Source organism: Tiliqua scincoides, chromosome 5, assembly GCF_035046505.1.
Source record: "Tiliqua scincoides isolate rTilSci1 chromosome 5, rTilSci1.hap2, whole genome shotgun sequence".
Taxonomy (NCBI): domain Eukaryota; kingdom Metazoa; phylum Chordata; class Lepidosauria; order Squamata; family Scincidae; genus Tiliqua; species Tiliqua scincoides.
The window spans coordinates 88,803,723-88,817,945 of NC_089825.1; the positions used below are offsets into that span (position 1 = coordinate 88,803,723).

The 14,223-nt window shown below is 42.6% G+C and overlaps 1 pseudogene; it reads left to right on the forward strand.

Moving 5' to 3' along the window:
• The first annotated feature begins 362 nt into the window (after positions 1-362).
• Positions 363-482, forward strand: LOC136655184 (5S ribosomal RNA; annotated as a pseudogene).
• Positions 483-14,223: the final 13,741 nt, after the last annotated feature.

The following is a 14,223-nucleotide window of genomic DNA, read 5'->3' on the forward strand; positions in this document are numbered from 1 at the left end:
CAGCTGGTTGGCCATTGTGGGAAACATGCTTCAGGACTAGAGGGGGTTTTGGCTTTATCTAGAAGAACCCTTCTTTTTAATTCAATTTTCCCAGTGAAAAATACTTCAGTTGAGTGATGGGTGAACTTTGATATTCCTGCAACAGAAACACAAATTTGAAAAAAGACGTCTGGATCACCAGGTTATTCAAAATAGTGCATTTGGGCAAAAAAACCTCATGGTGATTCCCCTGGCAGTGATGTCATGGATCCCATTCAATAAGAGCCCATGACACTAGCATAAAATCTATCCACACAGAACCTTCATGTTAGTCACATTGGCTGGGTCAAGACTGATTGCTTCTGAACAACTGCAATTTGCAGTTCAATAGCAACTGTTACCCTGCACATGCCTGATCTTGTCTGATCTTGGAAGCTAAGCAGGGTCAGGCCTGGTTAGTACTTGGATGGGAGTCCACCTGGGAATACCAGGTGCTGTAGGCTTATAGCATAGTCTTTCGAGACTGAAGGTTGCCAACCAGCCACTGGGAAAGAGTTGTTGGGGGTGACATCATCTGAGTGGATTACTGCTGGCTGTGCAACCCCAAAGGAAAAAATACAGTGTCCATAAATGTCTCTCTTAGCTAATTATCTGCCTACCCAGTTCTTTATCTGTAGCAGGAAAGAGAAAAGACTCACCAGCATTATAATCATACAATAGTTAAAATCTGAGTTAGGTTCCCATTTTAAGATTATTTTTGTTCCCACCAGCCATTGACATGCCGTTCAAAAACTACCAGCTGATTTTAAATATACAAACTGTTAAGAGGAACCAGGTGGCCAGAATCTACATTTTGAGCAAATGCTGCTGTTTGTTTGGGAAGGGCATTGAATGTGTCTTCCCAAAGTTTAAAAAAAAACAACACACACACAAACAATTAATAGTTCACACACTTCTTCTGGGGGAACTAACAGGAAACCTCAAGTCAGATTTTTTACAGAGCCCTGAATTCAGTCTAGAGGATTTGATGGCTTCAGAGCTAGTAATTAAAGTACCTTATAAATGTGGTGGTTTTTCTTCAAAACATTCTTTCCACTCTGCGGGTTTCGTTTTGCTGTGGAATAAATAGCGCCAGAAGGCTTGCATTCACAGATTCACAAATTCCAGCTACTAAGGAGTCTTTAAAAGCCTTCTGTAGAGTTGTTGTTTTGAATGGTAAACTTAGATGGAATATATGATCTATTCTAAATACCATCATCACAAACCCCTGTGTCTGATATAGAGTTTTGGAATTTCTAATAAAACTAGAATGTGATTTTCTTTGAAAGTTGAAATCAGTTATAAAAGAGACAGGAATTTGTCAAAGCCTTGCCTGTGGGAAGGACCAGGGCAGCTCAAATGCCACCCCTTGATTTCCTGCCTGTCTCCATAAAACATGTTTCCAATGTCTCTATTGCCAATGGATAAGTAAAATAAATAAATAAATCATGGTTGATTAAAGAAGACGTCATTGCAGATTGGCGCTCCTGCAGGTCTTCTGAGCAGACTGGGCAAGCAATGACTCTATCTGAGATCAGTGTAGCATAGTGGTTGAAATGGAACCATGACCTTGAGAGTCTCTAATTTGAATGCCGTCTCTGCCATGAACCTACTCCATGGCCTTTGGAAAGCCTCTTAGCTTTAACCTCACCCTACCTCCACCTGCAGTACAGGGAATAATAATACAGACTTTACAGGGTTGTTGTACAGGGTTGGATTACAAGAAGATAATAGATATGAAATGGTTTGAACAGTCCAAAGTGCTATGCAGATATTAAGCATTATTATTAATCTGAGCGTTGTACCCACGTAAGCAATATGTTGGCCTCCTACTTATAATTTACATATTATGTTGCTTCTCTTTGGCGTGGGAATTGGCACTGTCCTCTCTTCCCCAAGATTGCACCAGGCCTATGACATTCCCAGCTGCTGCTTCCAAGCCACTCATGAGTCCTGTTTGCATCCCCCCTTCCTGCTCCTTCCAATTGCCTGTGTTGCTGGGATGAGGCCTGATAAGACACACAATCACATTCATTTAAGAAAAATCAACATGTTCACACATGGTGCTTTTATTGATTGATTTTATTGAAAGCATTTCTATCCTGCCATCCTGTTACCAAGAGACCCAGGACTGGTTGCTTAAATCTACCAGTAACAGAAATGTCCATTCAGTTTCTCTTCCCTTATGACAGGGGTGCCCAAACCCTGGCCCTGAGGCCACTTGCAGCCCTCGAGGACTCCCGATCTGGCCCTCAGGAAGCCTCCAGTCTCCAATGAGCCTCTGGCCCTCCGGAGACTTGCTGGAGCCCACACTGGCCTGATGCAACTATTCTCAGCTCTCAGCCAACTGTTCAACCTCTTGCGAGCTGTGGGACGAGGGCTCCCTCCCATTGCTTGCAGCAGTAGCAACAAAAGAAAGGTTGGCCTTGCTTTGTGCAAGGCCTTTTATAGGCCTTGAGCTATTGCAAGACCTTCATTCATTCATATAAGTTCCATCTCTAATATATTCATTTATGTAAATTTATTCAAATTTGAAATGTAAATTAATTCTTTTTTCCCTGGTCCCCAACACAGTATCAGAGAGATGATGTGGCCCTCCTGTCAAAAGGTTTGGACACCCCTGCCTCATGACACTGTGCATGGGCATAGCACCAGAAGTACAAGAGAGGGTTTCAAAGTGCACATTTGATAAACATGTTCAAGGTGGAAATGCACACAGTATAATTTCTGGGACTCTACTACTTCAAGCTTCAGGTGGATATGAGCGGGAGGCAAGTATCACATGTTTGAAAAGGCCCACACATTGCATAGGTTCTCTGCATTTAGCAAACCAGCATGCCTGAGAGAACTCTTACCTTCCCATAGGACAGGGGTTTTTGGAGGGCATGGTTTCTCCATCTGCATTCCAGAGTGGAACAGATGGATTGTACCATGTGTTGTTTTTCTGAACTGTGGAACAGCCCTTAGTTTTTCTTGCAAAAATTAGAATGGTCTGAGCATTTTGAAAAGGTTTTTTTTCCCCCCGTTACTAAAGCTGCAATCCTAAACACATTGGGGCTTGGATGAACATAATAAGGCCCACATCAGGGTAAACTTGAGTAGGATTGTGAGCTATGAGCTATGAGTAGGATTGTGAGCTATTGTGAGCTATGAGCTAGGATTTAGTGTGAGCTATGGTGGATTTTGGTCATTGTGGTTAAACTGGGCATTTCTTTAAGTATGTGATGGAGCTAGTGTATTTGTTTTTTATTCCTTATGTAGCAACCATATCAACCACCCCCAGATCAGGACTAAAGAATGAAGAGAGGAATTTAACGCTCTGATCTCACAATGAACACTCCAAATAGAGAGAGAGAGAGAGAGAGAGAGAGAGAGAGAGAGAAATCTAATCTGTGGGGCCCAGCAATCTACCAATGAGTCACTTTGTGCAGATTCCATTGAAAGAATGGGAGCTGCACAAGCAGAAATGAAGTTTATGCAGGATTTTCTACATTTTTACCAAACACAGCAATAAAACAATCAACGACTGGACTGATGCATCCAAGGGAAGCCATGAATAAATGCATACAAGGCAGGTAAAGTCAAGAGGATTCAATTATGATTCAAGACTTGGATTCTACATAGCAAAGAAATTAGGATTAAGTAAGATCTCTGACATTCACAAGTTCCATAAGAACATAAGAAGAGACCTTCTGGATCAGACCAAGGGCCCATCTAGTCCATCTTCCTGTATCCCAGGGTGGTCCACCAGATGCCTCTGGGAGCACTCAAGACAACAAGATACCTGCCTCCTGTTGCCATGCTCTTGAATCTGGCATTCGAAGATAGACTATCTCTAAAACCAGGAGGTTACCTATAGTCATCATGACTTATAACCTCTAATGAAATTTTCCTCCAATAAATCTGTCCCATTTCCTTTGAAAGGCATCTAGGCTAGGTGCCATCACAACAAATCAACCACCTCTCTTCAAAACCATATGCAGTAAAACTTGTCCAAGTCTGACCGATTTTGTAAGGCATGTAACTGATGTCACCATTTTTCATTGGAAGCCATAGCCCAAAATTGGTACCACTTTTTTTTTAAAAAAATTGTAGTTACTGCTGTTGATTTTCAGTGTTGTGCAATTATCAATCATGAAGACAAGCGGAGATTAGTTCCTTGTTCAGGAGCCATAGAAGTTTGTAAATAAAATTAACAAGGCTGGGCCAAGGCTGGGTCCAGCAGTAGAAGCTGGTGAGAGTTTGAGAGTTTCAAGAATATTTCCAGCCAAATTCCAGAAATTCTATCACACTCCCACTACATAGGTAGTCCTACAATAGCAATACAGCCCCTCCAGCATTCTGGGTTTGGGGCTGTTTCATGCAGAATGATGTTGCCAGTATTATGTACCACCGCTAATTAATTTTGAGGGTTGATTATTTGAATGGAAATATTTTTACATGGTGCTCTATAGCTCTACCCACATTTTAGAGGGTTTTTCCATAGATAGGGCTTTTTCCCATACTGAACAGATGCCATCTGTGATTCCTAGAGAATCCATTACTATCAAATTGAATGGTAATACACATTTTCTGTGATACCAGGCCTTTGATGGCATTACTTATATTTAATATCAGGTTCTCAAATTTGGTCAACAACCACATCTCCTGACTTTTGACAAGTGGTTAAAAGTGGAATGTACTATTGGAAAAATTAGAAATAAAAGAATGTAAGGTGTTTTTTTTTCTGTTTCAGTGTTAATCCAATGCTTTTATGAATTTTAAAATGTGTTTTCAGCCATCTTGAGACCCTTTGAGATTGAAATGGGATAAAAGTCTTTTAAAATAAATAAGTGTTTGGCTGTTGGCATTTAAGAGAACCAGGATGGTGTAGTGGTTTGGGAGTTGGACTTCAAGCAGGGCGATCCAGGTGCAAACCCCAGTTCAGCCATGAAGCTTCCAGGATGACCTTGGGCCAATCACTATCTCTCAACCTCACCTACCTAGCAGGGTTTTTGTGAGGACAAAAGGAGGGAAGGAACTATGTACAGTACACTGAGCTCCTTGGAGGAAGGACAATATAAATATATGTAAAATAAATAATAAAATACGTCTCTATCCATATACCACTCTGTTCTCTTGCAGAATCTTTCTCTTGCAGAATCTCTATACAGAATCTTTCATATTGGTCTTGGTCATTGTATTGCCCCAGCCATGGGTTTGCAGGCTTTTGTTTGTTTTTTTAATGCCAAGGAAATGACACAACAGATGAAAGGTTTATGAGGAGTCCTTTATTTTAAGTGCCCCAGGCACTGGAATAGGTAGTTGTGAAGTCACTCACACACACACAGAGTGGTATAGCCCAGTTTAAAGGGTTAAACAAAGTAGCATGGTCTATACCTGTGTTGTTTACTTCCAAAGCTGTAGCAATAATGTGGATGGTAACCATAGTGAGCCTTGTCATAACAAGAAGATAACTAGAACAGCAGGTGCACAGAACTCAGGCATGGCTCTACTAGTAAAGCCAACTACCTGACTAGGAATGATGTGAACTTGGAATGCAGGTTTTATTGGCAAGCAAAGCAGCCTGCACACACACACTGGTCCTTTGACTCATCTTTCTTGCTTGAAATATGCAGAACTTTGCTGATGCTCAGAGGTGCTAAAGCCAGAGCACGTTTTGCAGACACAATGGCCTGTCGTGCCAATGACCTATAGACACCTGCTGGAGCAGATAAGCCCACTCAGGGGGTTGGATGGAGGCAAGGAGAGAGTTGAATGGGCTGGGTGGGAACTGGGGACAGGGTGGGCAGAATGGGATGGTGATGGGGTGGGAAGGAAGGTGGATCAGGCCCAGGTCAATGTTGGGTCAACAGTTAGATTCCTGGTATGGGGTGGGGAGGAGGGCAGATCAGGCTCAGGAGGTGCACTCTGAATCCTAAAATCCTTCCCAGACCTGATCTGCCTGTGTGGAGCAACACAAATTTGTGCCAGCTATTCAGCTAGCACAGGTCTAAGTTGCCTGCTGCTGGGGCTTACCCCAGGGCAAGGTGACATATGTTCCCTTATCCTGAGAATACCTCCAGCAACCTAAAATCCCCCCCCCCACGTGAGATGCAATGGAAGCCATGCCAGCACCACTGCATTGCCACACAGGAATTTAATTAGGATTTCAATACCCATTTCTTGGTGGCTTGAACAGAAAGGGCTTCATCCCTCACACACTCCATCACTAACTAGGATTTATCTGTGCAGCTTCACATTATATGCAGTGAGATGCCTGATGTGGAAAACTTCAACATAACCATTTTAATCAGGGAAAACTGATGCTTTGTGATTGGATGGGCCATTCCTGGACCCCCTTCGGATACCAAAATTTGCAGATAATCAAATCCACAATTTTCAACCCAGTTGGGCTCTGAAAGCGAACAGAACCTTGCTCTAGTTGCATCTGAAGCCCTTCTGAGCCTCGGAGAGGCCACCCAAAGTGATTTCAAAGGCTCCAGGAAGCATTCTGAACCTCGGAGAGGCCATGTGCAGTGGTACGAGGTCTCTCTGAGGCTCAAACATTTCCCAGACACAGCTGGAACAAGGTTCTGGTCATGTCTGGGAGGTGTGTGGGCCGGTGATCTGAGCGTTTAGAATCCGTGGTAAGGCAAATCCACGGATGCAAGGTCTGCGGATAAAGAGGCCGCACTTGTATAGGGAGCTTTCAGAAACTGGGGTTGGGTGGTAAACAACTTGACACAATCCTAGAAATGTCTTTGACATCTTTGTAAAAATTGGTTTTGACAATGAAATTAAGATTGCTTGGAAGAAAAACGTTAGCAGAGATAACGCCAGCATTTTTGAGGTGGGGTTATATTCTAATAATTTGAAATTGGGTTTTGCACATTAAAAAAAATCCTGCTTTGTGTCTTTTATGGTCGGGATGTTATTGTTTATTTATTTTTCATTTTGGATCATTTAACTGAACAACGACTCCCACTTGTTAATAGGAATATACATTGTTTTGTAACCATTTTTTGATCTGTGTTGAAATGTGCGATGTTATATTCTCCTGCAGTAGTTACCCCTTTAGTTTGAACCAATTTCCAAAAAGCCTTGCAATGAGTTCCATGCTTATTGTAAAAAGCAAGAGAAAGGGTGGACGCTCCTGTTTGTCCCTGAGAACAAAAGAAATCAGCAAAAGCCAGCATTATTAGTTTGAGCCTCATGCTAATTGGTGGAATATTGTAGGATGCTGTTTGAATGTTTTTGGCTCTGGCAGAATAATGAATTAGGCCCTGATGTATTCCACATTGTTCTTCTAAACTACAAAACCTAGAATGCGCTTTGAAACTTGGAGTCTTGAGAAGAGCCTTAATTTTAAACATATTTTATTTTTATTGAGATACTGTTTTTCCTTCATAAATCTTTACTTTTAGTAGTTTGTCACTGCCATTAAAAAAAAAAGTTGTTATAAACTTTGCAGTGAATTTTAAAATTGGATTTACTATTTAATAGATGGCTTTGTAGGATGCATTTCAACATCTTTCCTTTAAACCTCCCCACCTTTGATGTTTAATATCAGAATACCCAGAAAGATAGGACTTTTTTAAAAAGTGGCTGCATTTTTTAAAAGTGAGTTCTAACATGTAAAGTTAATAGTTATTTTACTATATATGAGATTTTCCAAAGTAAAATCTCAGATACTGGGCCAACAGGAGGAAACCAGATATATTTTGAAGGTGCACTTTTTAATGGAGTAGGTTTAAAAATGGACTGATCCTATAATCAGCCTTTACTATGCCTTCTTAATTTCAATGGAATTTACTTCTATGCATCTCAGGCTAAAATCCATATGCATTTATAAGGGAGTAAGCCCCATTGAATTAAATGGGACTTACTTCTGAGTAGACATGCCTAGGAATGCACTGTTTAGGATTCAATTCTTGATGAACCTCTCTCTCTCTCTCTCTCTCTCTCTCTCTCTCTCTCTCTCTCTCTCTCTCTCTCTCTCTGTGTGTGTAAAATATGCATTCCACAAAGACAGACTGATAGGTAGGCACATAAATATATAGTATGTGCAAATATCCAAAGTTATACTTAAACTATTCTCAATAACACAATTGTAGGTGACTGGTTAGTTCAATACACTAAAAAATCTACAATCTACTGTAATCTAAAAGCAATGCCTGATCAACCAAAAAGACACACAGTACCTTGCTGTTTGATATTGATTAGGACCAATCCAAAAGTATTTCCCAATTTTGGATTGCAGGGAGTTCCTTCAAAATAAGACTTAATTTTCAGATATGCAGCTCAGATTCTAAGAGTTAATGAACGCCCCAGGGTAATCAGTGAGTCATACTCTAAAGTAGACCAAAGGCTTCCTCTGTGTGCTTATGGAAACCATTGTTATGTTATATAAGATTGAAGTAAAAAAGAAGGCTGCAATTACTTTAATGGGAAAAAGTTCTATTGTATTAAATTAGACTTACTTCTGAGTAGACATGCATAGAATTGTGTTGTGATTCTAACTTATTTTTCAGCTGCAGTCCTCAGCCAACTTAGGGGAGCAGGCAGTATTGATTTCTGTGGGACTTATTGCTGAGCAAACATGCATTCCTCTACGACCTGGTTTTTTATATTCAGATAGTGTACAAGGACCCAGAGAGTATAGAGAAGCATCCTTCATCAGAACCTTTTTATTTTTTGCCTTTGTTTTTAAATGCATAGAAATATACAGGGTACTCAAGGAGGCTCAAGACAAGACATGGGATAGAAAAGCAACACCAAGAATTAATTCTTGGGTTTTCAAGGAGAAAAAGATCTATACTGGAAACTCAATATGAGGAATCATTAATTACACCCAGTGACCCAGGGCCTAGGAGAGGGGGGTAAAGGGGGTAATTTGTACCCGGGCCCAGGGTCCAAAGGGGGCCCAGGAGCCAAAGGAGGGGGCCCAGAAATTTCCTGGGATCTTATGTTTTCCTATCTACTCAGACTTGTTGCCTGCATGGGATGCTGGGGACACTACTGATGCCACACTACTGATGGGTTGGTAGACCTGGGCTCCAAAGACTTTTCCAGCTGTCTTTACCCTCCCCCTACCCTGTTTCGCCCCTCCCTGCGCCTGTTCTGCTTGCCCATCACCACCCTCCCCAGCTCTGTTTCACCCCTCCCTCTTTGTAAAGGGGCCCAAAAGAAACTTTGTACCCCCTGATAAAATTCCTCTTAGAGGCCGAGTGACCCGCTTAGAAGGTTTCCTGCTCATCCACTTGGTTTGACTTGAGATTAGACAAAGTATGTGGGAGCTGGGGGGGAGGGTTGTTTAAAAACCTCTAGCCTAATGGCAAAATCTGCAAGGAGAAAAGGGGTCTTTTTGGAAACATGATTTATTGTTTATTTATATTTATTTATAGAATTTATACCCCACCTCTCTACCCTGCTAAGGGCACTCAAGGTGACTTAATGATAAAAAATAATACTAAAAACATTGATATATAATAAAACACAATAAAATGATGCAATTGTTACATCCTAGATTTCACTTTTGCCTTTTTCAAGGACTGCCTTGAAAAGTTAAAGCGCCAAAAAGGAAGATCAACAACAGTTTAGCATAAACCAAGCCTCAACCAAAAAAAAAAAAGTACAACACCAAACAGACCAAGACAATTAGAGTGACTTAGTGCCCAATCCTATGCCCCTCTACTCAGAAGTAACTCCCACTGTAGTCAATGGAGCTTACTCCCAGGAAAGTGTGGATAGGATTGCAGCCTTAACCTCTGATGCAATAGAACTTGCTTCAGCAGATAAATGGAGTGCTATCCTAAATTAAGAGGCATCTACATACCTAGGAACAAAAAAAGGGGAAGAAAATGTGTGCACACAGAAGATCTGGAAGGCCATGAGATACCAGGAATAGCTGGTGTTTCATTTCCTAAAATTTGCTTCCAGATGAGTGCATAAGTTGAACCACCTTTCCATATTCACACTCAGAATCATCGACCCCACATAGATCTTGAGAACAGAACTACATAGAATCCCATCTATGCATCTGACTCTTGTATAAGCATCGGGTGTGTCTGGGGCATAGCAGCAGATAAGTCATCTCTGGCAAGGAGCTTGCTAGGAAGAAAGAAGGACTGGATCAGCTCATGTCACTGACAGGCTGGTCCTGAGATCTTTCCGCAGAAAGCGCTCCATCAACGGGGTTGAAAGGATCAGAACGTAGAGACACCTTCAGGCAGAAAAACAAGTCAATCGGATCCAGTCAATTAATACAAAACATCATTTTTCTTTAGTACGGAAAGACAGAGACATTTTCCATATTTAGCGAGCAATTGAAAAAGGAAACAAACATGGCACAATCCAGGGAGAGGTTCTCCTGCGCAGATCCCCTGGAGTTGGATTGTGTCCAGAACAAAAGAATTTTATGCTGCTGCTGCTGCTGCTACTGCTACTACATGAAACAGAGTTGTAAACTGGCATTGAGCAATTGATACAAGTCTCAGCCTGAGACCTTATAGTAGTAGTAGTAGTAGTAGTAGTAGTAGCAGCAGCAGCAGCAGCAGTAGTAGTAGTAGTAGTAATTATTGTTATTGTTATTATTATATTTCACACAGTCAGGTAGATGTTATTGAATGGTTTGCTTTATCCAGGCATCAAGTCCTTCCCAAGAAGCTGGGATGCCTGATTTTTGTCCTATTTTGCGGTTATAAATATCGTTGCAAGATGTAACCTGTTCCCAGTAAAACTGCTTTTTGTAGTCGGTGGATGTTAATTTCTGTGGCCCCAATGCTGTTCAGGTGCTCTTCAAGGTGTTTTGGAATAGCTCCGAGGGCACCAATCACCGCTGGGATCACTTTGGTCTTTTTCTGCCTTTCATCATCATCATCATCACCATTAGTAGTAGTAGTAGTAGTAGTAGTAGTAGTAGTATAAGGGAAAGTTGAAATGCAAAGTGCAATGAACCGAAGGCTGCAATCCTATACACACTTACCTGGGAGTAAGTCCCATTGAAATAATGGGGCTGAGTTGACGGCTTAGGTTTTCTGCTATAATTGTTTTCCTTTCCTTGTGTCAATATTTGTTCTGTTGATTTATTTTTCACATTTTTATGTTGCCCTTCCTCCAGGGAGCTCAGGGTAGTAAACACATGGTTTCCTCCCCACCTTTCCTCCTTCCAACAACCCTGTGAGGTAGATGAGGCTGGGAGATGGTGACTGGCCCAAGGTCACCCAGGAAGCTTCAGGGCTTTTAATGGTTTCTCTCCTGTCATTAAGTCCTCCCAAAATGTCAGATGAGTAGATGATGAGCATGGCTGTGTGCACCTATTTGGAAAAGGCAGCCTGAGGGCACAGGTATCCTTCTGCCACGTTATTTGCCCTCCAGGTGCCTGGACACTAAAACACCAGTTCGATGTGCCTGGTTTAGAGTATTGCAGTCACTGAAACCGGACTTTGGCAGGCAGGAGAACAAGGGGAAGGGAAAAGTTAGTTCTTCGAGTCCCAACTGATACAGAGAAATTAGAATCTGAACACTGGATGGTTGTTTTTTCGGAACTCTAAAAGGGAAGGAAGGGCACGACTTGGCCACAGTTAAGGGTCAATAAATCCCATTTATTTCAATGGGAGAATCAAACACACCTTTAATCCCATAATCCGATGCACGCTTTGTTGGGAATAGTGTACCTGCCAGGGGCTTGTATTGTGAAACTTGTATAGGATCGGGGCTGCCTTCCACTTCCACGGAAGTGTATTCGCCTTTGACGGAGATATTTAAGTAGCGACTGCCTGGCATACGATGGATCTTGCTGTTTCGATGATTGTTAATGTACTCGATATTCAATCAGTGATGTGCGCTCACCCAAGTTTGGGCAGAGGTTGTGGAGGGCAGGAGGGAGAAGAAACGATTTTTTTTTTTTTCATAAGATACTGAACTCTTAAGAACTAGTATGTTAAAACTGGGGAGAGAGAGAGAGAGAGAGCTGGGCTTGGGCTGCGGCGTCCTCAACTAAGCTAAGGGCGAGCATTTACTCGTAGTAGATCGCCTTCCGTGTGAATGTTGCTTTATAAAGAGGGAAAAGACAGGTGTCCGTCCGGAAGTGCTCATAACCTTTAGAAAGAAAGAAAGAAAGAAAGAAAGAAAGAAAGAAAGAAAGAAAGAAAGAAAGAAAGCATGGATTTCAGTTTAAGTGAATGAATGAATTAATAAATGAAGGAAGGAAGGAATCAATCATGGATTTCAGTTTAATATGTTTATTCCCATTCAAAAGTGAAAGAAAGAAAGAAAGAAAGAAAGAAAGAAAGAAAGAAAGAAAGAAAGAAAGAAAGAAAGAAAGAAAGAAAGAAAGAAAGAGCATTTTATTTCTTTAAAAAGGGGGGGACGGATCTTAGATTGCAACATATTTTCATGGAATCGGCGAGGAGAGGGCTCTATTTCCATGAAAAGTAGGCAGCCACTTAAGAAAATAGAGCGCTCTCCTCGCCGATCCCCATGAAATGTGTTGCAATCTCTCTTTCCCCCTCCCCACGTTTTAAAGCACTAAAGTGCTCTTTCTGGGGCAATTTTTGAGCATGGGGGCGCCCAAACCTCGCTGGCGGGGCGATGGCGAGAACCAAGCGATGAGAATCACGAAATCCAAGGTCCTTCAGTGGACGCCTACAAGGATCCGAGTTGTTCGGCTGGTTCGCCTCGCAGGTGCTGCCTTTGAGCAGAAGCAGACGGTCAGGACAGGAAGGGACGCCAAACCAGAAGGAGGGAACAGACCCAAGGCACCAAAACCAGGGAGAGACTCCAAGGTGTGTTTCGAAAACGCCCCTCCAGCTGGGTCGACAAGACCAGCTCGAAATGCCCAGGGTGCTCTGTTTTTCCCAGTGGGATTCTTCTTCCTGCTCCCCCTCCTTGCCTCATGGAGCAATGACGATTTTTTAAAAAAATTATTTTTATTCCGTGCCCAGCAGTCTATTCCTTCAGCAGCCTTCTTCAGGCGGAGAGGGGATTTCGAGGACTAGTTCCAAGCAAGCCAAGGTGGGCATTGCAATGGCATTGGTTTGGAGGGTTAAAGCACAATCCTGTGCATGTCAACTCAGAAGCAAGTCCCATTGTGTTCAGTAGGCCTTACTCCCAGGGAAGTGTGTAGAGGATTGTAGCCTTAAAGAGCAGCTCACAGCTCAAGTGGAGCCATGTACCCAGGGCGACCAGATCCAATGGAGGACAGAGTGCCTATACCTTTAAACACTGTATAAAAAAGAGGGGATTTTTTGACAGGTGTAACTTTTTAAACCCTTCCATGTCCCGCTGCACCTGCCAAAATTTCCTCTTCTATACAATGGTTAAAGGTATAGGTTCTCTGTCCTCCCTGTATCTGGTCACCCTGCATGTAGCTGTACTCCCCCTCTGGGGTAAATAACAACCAGGTGGGGAGAGCCACGGATTGGGACCATGGGGGGGTAGCATCATACAGTATCATTCTACCCCCTTCCCACCCTGCAGTCCCAATCCGCAGGAGGGTCATCATCTGACTGCTGTTCTATTCACAAAACTTGGGGGGGGGAATGACCCCTTCAAGGCTTTAAATACCAGGTCCAGTTTGCTAAGCAAAAGCGATTCCCTTCACAGTGCATGGGCACATTGCCCTCCAGGGTGTCTCATTTTGACTGGACGATGTTCTTTTCAGCTGCATCTGCTTACTTCAAATATCTCTGCCCACTGGATTGGATGGAGCTGCAGAGAAGGGGTAGGACAGGGGCAAAATGACCCTTATGGATGCTTTAGACTCATACTGTATTCTCTTCTAGGGTGGAGGGGCTTTAGGGACTATCCTATCCAGCTTTTTAGCACTGATGCAGCTGCAATGCAGCCCTGAGATAGGGGAACAAACTTTCCCTTACCTTGGGGAGGCCTCCATTATTGACACACACCCCCATGGCAGGATGCAGCGCATGTCCTGTTGGCAGGACTGCACCAGAGCTGGAATGTTGGATAGTATTTGGGGCCCTCAATCTCCTTATCATGCTGGAGGCATCACTCAGTGAGTTTGCTATTGTGCACAAGAGTGACAACCCAAGACTATGCCTGTCTTCTCAGAAGTAAGTCCCATTGTGTTCAATGAGATTTACTCCCAGGAAACCATGGATAGGATTGCAGTCTCAGTCCTGCTCACCCTTTGTTTTCTTTCAACCTGGTGCCTCTGCAGAAAGAGCTTCTAAGCAGCAGCTTCTAAGGGAGATCACTTGG